Source organism: Esox lucius, chromosome 3, assembly GCF_011004845.1.
Source record: "Esox lucius isolate fEsoLuc1 chromosome 3, fEsoLuc1.pri, whole genome shotgun sequence".
NCBI classification, from domain to species: domain Eukaryota; kingdom Metazoa; phylum Chordata; class Actinopteri; order Esociformes; family Esocidae; genus Esox; species Esox lucius.
Genome location: NC_047571.1, coordinates 20,560,609 through 20,568,427, shown reverse-complemented (window position 1 = coordinate 20,568,427; position 7,819 = coordinate 20,560,609).

Below are 7,819 nucleotides of genomic sequence, written 5' to 3'. Positions count from 1 at the left end.
AAAGTGCGGTACAGGAGAAAATATCAAAGTATACAAAATATATGAAATTTGCAGGTAAGAAATTACGTAGATAAACATAACAAGACACAGTCAAAATAGCAGCACAGAAATGTAATGCCAGCTAACGCAGCTAAGATTAAAAGCCAGAGTAAAAAGCTGCGTCTTTAGCAATGATTTAAAAGTGTGTATAGTCCGGGCATTTCGAATATGCAGTGGTAGGCTATTCCAGAGGATGGGACCATCCACCGCGAAAGCTCGATCCCCTCCAGTTTTTAGCCTGGCTTTTGGGACAACTAGAAGTAACTGGTTAGATCACCTCAGTGCTCAAGCTGAGCATGACGATGTAAAAGTTCAGACAAATATAAAGGGGCCAAACCATTTAAAACCTTAAAGTCTAGTAGTGAAATGTAGCTTCTTTCAGCTAAGACTTTTGGCAAAGGTTAAGTTCTATCTTCCTCCGAGGGATTTTGAGAAAGTTATCCATGCATTTATTATGTCTCGGCTGGATACTGTAATTCCTTGTACCTGGGGGTAGATCAGAAAACCCTAAATCGGCTCCTGTTAGTACAAAATGCCGCCACTCGACTGCTTGTCTTAAGCATTAAAATCTTTAAATCAATCCTGAAACGAATAGAAAGCCAATGGAGGGAGGACAAAATTGGTGTTATGTGCCCCCATTTTCTTATACCGGCATTTTGGCCTCCCTCGGCTTCCTGTTTGTTTCAGGATTCCTAGGGAAACCTGGAATTTATCCTTCTTCCATTTTATTAGGGAACTGTGACAGTGAACAAAACAGGCAGGTGATCTGATATACAAATATCACACATTTCAGTGATGTGGACAAGTAAACCGTAAGACAACACAAGGCCCTTTTACATGTGTCGGACTAGTCACCGACTGAACGAGATTGAAGGAGTCTATAAGACTCGTAAAATCCTTGACCAAAGGCCAATTTTCACAGCAAACGCATATTTAAATCACTAACAATTAAAAAACTATCGTAATCCAACATAATCGCCGTAAAAAAGTCAGCGAAGTCCGTCATAAAATCCTTATTGACTTTAGGTGGCCGATACACCACCGCGCACAAAACGGTAAAAGGATGGTTGAACTCGAACAGTTGCAGTTCAAAACTAACAAAACTGTCAGAAGGAGTCTGCCGGCATTTGAAAGTGTAAGTGTAATACATATGCTAGCCCCCTGCCAGTTGTCCTAGGGGAGCTGAGGAAATTACACTGGAGGAAGAAGTTCGGAGAGAGGAATAAACTCACCAGCACGGAGCCAGGTCTCCGTCAAAAACAAGAAGTCCAGCTCACAAGTATAGTAAAAAAGTAATTGAGCGGTGTTGAAGTCTAACACTTCCCCGAGTTGGTTTGTTGGAAAGGAGAATAACACACCAGGAGTCAGGTCAATTACTGTACCGCATATTCCGTTTTATTACAAAAGCTTTTGGAGACAAGTGTCGCCGCACATTGTCTGAACATGTATCGTCATAACAGCATTATTTATACTTCAAACACGCCTAATAATGGGGGGCGTTAAGGTAGCCAAGCAGTGTGCCATTGGTCCAATTTATGTTCTATACCTTATTTGTGTACATGCAGCACAAGCGTCATATTTGTCCTTATGTCTTCAGGTTTGAAGTTCCTCAGTATGTGTGTGCGTTGTCCATCTGTGTCCTGTTTGCCTAAGACACCCAAGCTAAATCTACTTCCTCTTCCTAGCAACCGTCTAAATAAGATTTCCTGTTGTTCTACTTGCATCTTTCAGTTTCAGCATTTTGCTACAGACATTCAACATTTGGCCTTAATGCTTACAACAATTTATCAGCTTATACATTCAGTATATCCACAATTCCCCCTTTTGATCTCTCCCCAGAGAGATCACCCCTATTCGCCCAGCTCCAGTTCTCCCGGGTCGTGCTGTTCCAGTAGAGGCATCAGCATCCCCGGTGGCGGTCCTGGAGCCTTCTCAATGGCTGTAGAGATCACTCTCATATCGAGCCCTCTTATGCATGGGATACAACAACACCCACAAGTAACCATTATAGCACAAAATGTAGCAAGCGATAAAGGAACAGACATTATCAAACCTTTCCACTGGCCAAACATCGAGGTCATCCATTCCTCCAGCTGATTATCTACCCCATACCCCATGCTCGTATGCGACCCCTTGACATAGTCCAATTCAATGCCCCCAAATTTCCTCAAGCAGGTGTCCTCAGGTGAGGTCGAACCTCTTCGCTGGGGGAATGAAGACCCGATGCCAACCTGGGAAACCTGTAGCAACATACAACACACATCATTATTCCACCAATGTCCATGTACCACTTCATTCTATCATCATCTCCCCAGACCTTTCTCTGTAACCCTGTCATCTTGGTATGAGTGGTAGGAGCCACTCAGTGTCCTAAACCCCCTTTTGTTACAGTATTCTTCAGTTCCTTCCCCTAAAAGTCTATTCCCCTGGCGCCGTCCTTTGTCTCCTTCTCTCGCTCGTAGTCCCGCAGTATCCTGGGGTCCGCTCCAGGCACCGGTCCGGCTGGTTTTGGTCCTCCTTCCGTCCCCACTGGGGCAAGCTCCTCCTTCCCGGTTTGGATGAGGTCCGTCTGTGATCAACCTGGCTCCTGTGCTGGTGTACACTGGCTCCAATGGTACCACGTCTCCCCTTTCGTCCCTCAGGCGGACCGCAAGGCTCGTTCTCTCCACCACCTGATGAGGACCTGTCCACCTTGGCTCCGACCACTTTCGTTTGATGACCTTCAGCAGCACCCACTCCGCCTGTGGCAGGTTCTGGTCCAGCGGGTGCAGGTTCCTCCGTTCTCCAACTCTGTTGGTGAATTCTGAAACGAGAGCTCGCAATTCATCAAAATACACTCTGTGATCTTTGGGCCACTTTTCCCCTTCCGGGACCGCAGGCTGGTCCTGGAAACTGTCTCCCCGTCAGCAGCTCGTATGGGGTGAACCCAGTGGTCTGATTTAACGAGCATCGAATCATCATGAGTGCCAGTGGCAGTGCATCTACCCAGTTCAATTTAGTCTGTGCACATATCTTAGCCAACTTGTTTTTTAAATTTTGGTTCATCCTTTCTACCTTTCCCTGGGACTGTGGGTGGTATACAGTGCCAAAAGCATGTTTTAGGCCCAATAAGCTCTCTACCTTCTGTAAATCACTGTTCTTAAAGTGAGTCCCATTGTCTGACCTGATTTTCTCTGGGAAGCCGTGTCTGGGAATGTACTGGTTCACTAAACACTTGATCACTGTCTGACTGTCCTCCCTTCTTGCCGGCCAGGCTTCTGGCCACCCTGTGAACATGTCCACACACACTAACATCTAACAGCACCCCCTTACTGTTTCCCCCATATCCGTGTAGTCTATCACTATCTCTTGTCCAGGTCTCGTCGTCATGGGGAACGCCCCCATCTCAGGTTCAATCGTTGGTTTTGGATTGTGGTGAGTGCAGATGGTGCATGTCCTAGTGTAGTTGCGTACCATGTCTACCATAAACGGGTGCCGCCAGTGGCACAAGTTTCTTAAAATTTGAGCCGGCCCTACATGGCCCAACCCATGAGCTTCTGCAAATGTATCACCTCGCATGGCTGGTGGAAGTATTACTCTACTGTCTGGCCCTCTCCAGAGCCCTCTCGTCTCTGTTGCTCCTCTCTGTCGCCAAATTGTTTTCTCTTGTGGGGAAGACCCCTTTTGATGTCTCACTAGCTCGTCTCTCTCAGGGCCTTCTCCCCACCCCACTTCCTCTTCTGCTCTTACCATCATTACTCACGGAGTGTACCCTGCTGCCTGTTTCGCTGCTGTGTCTGCCACTTGATTTCCCTGAGCTACTGCACTATTTGAGCTATCGTGTCCTTTGCATTTTATGATTGCTACCTTTTCGGGCAGGTCCAGGGCCTCGGCTAGTTCTCTCATCTCCGCCTCGTGTTTAATCGGTTTGTCCCCTGCTGTTCTAAACCCAGCTTTTAACCACTGTCCTAGCTCCATGTGCGCTGCGCCTACCGCATATGCCGAATCTGTGTAAATGTTTACTCTCTTCCCCTTGGCCTGCCTGAGTGCCTCTATCACTGCTCTTACTTCTGCTCTCTGGGCTGACTGCAGCCCTTGAAGTCTCTCTGCTTTGACCGTGACTAGACCCTCTGGTGTTAGTTTCACCACCGCAAAGGCCGCCCTCAGCCCATCTTGGTCGTGTCTGAAACAACACCCATCAGTGAAGAGGTCCTCTGCCCCTTGGAGGGGTTCTGACTCCAGATCAGTTCGTGTCTACCTCTCCCTCACTACCTCTTGCGCGCACTCATGTGGTAGCCCTGTCCCCATCCGGTCTGCCATTTTTATCCCCACGTGTGTGAAAGTCAAATTTGGAGCCCCGAGAATTTTGCTTAGGTGTTGTTGCCTGAGGGAAGTCATAGTGAACATCTGTGAATTTACATATGCCACTACACTGTGTGTTGTAAGTATCTGAAGTTGATGTCCCATTACTATGAGTGCGCATTTTTTTATGAGTCTCGCCACCCCCGCTGCATGCTGTGTGCAGGTGGGGTGCCTTTTTTCGGTTTTGTCAAATCCTACACTTATGTACATAAGGATGTTTCTATCTCCCCCTTTTTTCTGAAACAGGACCCCGTTCATGACTTGTCCTGTTTCAGAAACATTTTGGGTTTTGTGTAGTCGGAAATTGCCAAATCAGCTGCGGTGGCCAGTTGTTGTTTCAGCATTCCCTGCTCTTTAACTAGTGCTCTAAGTGGCCCTGTGAGCCCTGAGTAGTTTGGGATGTAATTGCGGCTTTACCCCGTGAGCCCCAGGAATTATAGCATTTCCTGAACAGTAGTGGGTTTGGGATGGTGGAGGATGGTTGTGCGGTGTGCCGGTGAAAGCCCTGCTCCCTTCTGCAAGATTACTCTGCCCAGAAAGGAGACCTGTGTTCTTACCAGCTGTAGCTTTTCTTTCGACACCTTGAACCCTTTCTCAGCCAGTCTGGTGAGGACCGTCATTGTAGCTTGAATGCAGGTGGCCACAGTCGGGGCCGCCAGCAGCAGGTCATCTACGTACTGGACCAAAGTTACCCCTGTCGGCAGGCAGCATCCCTGCAGCGCTTCTCTCAGTACCTGGTTGAATATGCCAGGGGAAAGCGCGAACCCCTGTGGTAGTCTCGTGTATCGCCATTGTCGACCCTTATGTGTGAAAGAAAATATGTCACGAAGTTCCTCTGCTAGTGGGAGACAGAAAAAAGCATTAGCCAGGTCAATGCAGGTGAACCAATTTTCCCTCCCATGATCCCGGGTTATCTCCCTTCCTCTAAATATACCCAATCCCAAACCATGGGCCCCAGGTCTTTTGCTTGATGTTTAGGATGCAGGGCCAGTGACACATGCGGGACGGACTCCTCCGCCATCATGTACCACTGTTCCTGCTCGTCTGTCAACTGTACATCTGCCGCAACCCCTTCAGGGCCTACATATATGAATTTAGACCCGACCTGCCACGTGTCCCCACACACTACATCCCCAAACCCCTCTCTATACACCTCATCGCCCTGCCGATCATAAAATAGGGTTACATGTGGGGGGTCTGGCGGAGGAAAGTACGGATCCACGGCCTCCCCTTGAAGTACTGGGACAAAATGCCCTGTTTGTTTTGGCTCTTCCAGTACCAATAGTCCCCAATATATTTCCGCTATTTCACCCTTCACTGGTTGGACCAGGTACTGCCCTTTGCGTGTGGTTTCAGGTCCGCACACCGCCGATGTCCCGTCTGGTAACGTGACAGTTAGTCCATCTGGAGAACATAAGATATTAGCCCCCAGTTTTATCAACAAGTCTCTCCCCAATAAGTTCACTGGTGTGTTTGCCGACACCACTTACGGATGGCTGAGGGCCTGTTTACCCAGTATCGTTTAAGAGGAAATGTCACAGGCAAAGTCTGTCCCACCCCTTCAAACCCCACAACTTCCACTGTCTTGGAGGATAGTAGTCCTGTGGCGGGAGGGGCGGTGATGGTGGAAAAAGTGGCACCTGTGTCAACCAGAAAGGAGAAGTCCCTTCCGTCGACATTCAGGGACAACATAGGATCTGCCTTTCCCTCGCTGTCCCCTCCCCTCCCTGTAGACTGTGATTCCTGGTCCCACCCTCCGTCATAAGAGAGTGGGTACTGGCCAGGTGCACTAGGTGGTGGGACGGCGTGTGGGTTGGGAACTGGAGCTGCCCCTTGGTTTGGGTATCCTCTGCCCCTCCCAGCGTTCTGTGGGCACTCTTTGGACCAGTGGTTCAGGTCCCCACACGTAAAACAGGCTCCGTATGGGATTTGGGCTCCTGGAGCACCTCTGCCTCTACCCCGCCCCCTCCCCCTACCGTAACCTCCCCTCTGAGTCCCTGGTCGATAGGGCGTGGTGAATGCCCCCCGGCCACTGTGAGGTTGGGGTGCCCATGTGGGAACAGGGTATAAATTGGGTGTGTCAGGTTCTCCCGAGCCTAGGGCTGCCATTTGTCTATGTTTCTTTTTAAACTTGTTTGCCTTTACCTTGGCCTCCCCCAGCTGTAAGCGCAGCAGTTCCTCTTTTAGTTCCTCCATCTGTTTATCTTTTTCTGACTCCTCGTCTTTAGCCCTCTGTAAATGATGCACTACATGTCTTTCCCATATGTGTGATTCACTGCCCGGCAAGTCAGGATTTGCCATCATTGCCTCTTCTATTTTCTCTGGAAGTCCCTCTAAGACCGCCCTTCTAAACCACTCCTGCTGCAGACCTCTCTTCCCAGGGTGGTGCCCTGTGTGTTTGGCTCATGTTTCTTTACATGCTTCTAGATATTGTCTAGGGTGTTGGTCTTTTTCCCAAGGTAACTTGGGCATCGGGGCCCCAGCCGGCAAGGGAAATCGTTCCCTCAGGGCCGTGGCTATACGGCCGACCACCTGACTGAAAGGGGTGTCGTCAGGGCTCCGCCTAGTGGCGGCCCCTTTTTCAATCTCAGTCATAGCCTGGGCGGACATGGATCGGGCAGCTACTGCCCTCCAGTCCCCCAATGCCAACATTTGACCAGCTGTGAGTTTATCAAATTGTGCCAACCATAGTCCACCTCCCTCTCCCATCGGGGGTAATTTATCTACCATCGCCTGTACGTCTCCCAGCCCCAGTGGTTTATACCGTGCCTCGCCGCCTCCCACTCTAAAGAGAGACAGCTGAAACCCAGCGCAACTAGTTCCCCCTGCTTGTGATCGCGTATACATTTTATGTTGAGTCCTTTGGGCCGATTCTACTGCGTCATGGTGTAGTTTTTGTTCTGGTGGGGGCGAACGCGGCAGAGGTTCTACATCTACGTCTAACTCCCCCCAGTCTCTACGGTCTGATTCGGTGTCTTCATCTGAGTCAGTCCATCTCCCTACTGCTTTCCCCGTGAGTATCACCCGTCCTCTATGTGAATATCCCTTTTCCTGCTTATTTTTTGTCTTTCTCACTGTGTCACTCCCATCAGACCCCGACCCCGTGTCCTCACCTAACCTGCCTTTAGCACTGCCTTGCCTTTTCTTCCTGATTCCTTGAACCTCACTTTGTTTGTTTAGTTTCTTACTCCTCTCCTGATACGCTCCGTACTCTCTCTCTGCCCTTGCCATAAACGGTTTCACTTCCTCCTCAGTGTCTGTCTCGCTCTCTGACTCTGCCTTCCTACTCAACTTCCTCTTGTCTTGCTTCCCTGTGAACTGAGGTACAGGCTCGCTGTTCTCTGTGTCTAGGCTCAACTTTCCTTGTTCTGGTTACAGTGGTGCGGGCGGTGCACTAGGCGACACCGGGTCATCTTCATATGCTGGGGGTGCTATCTCT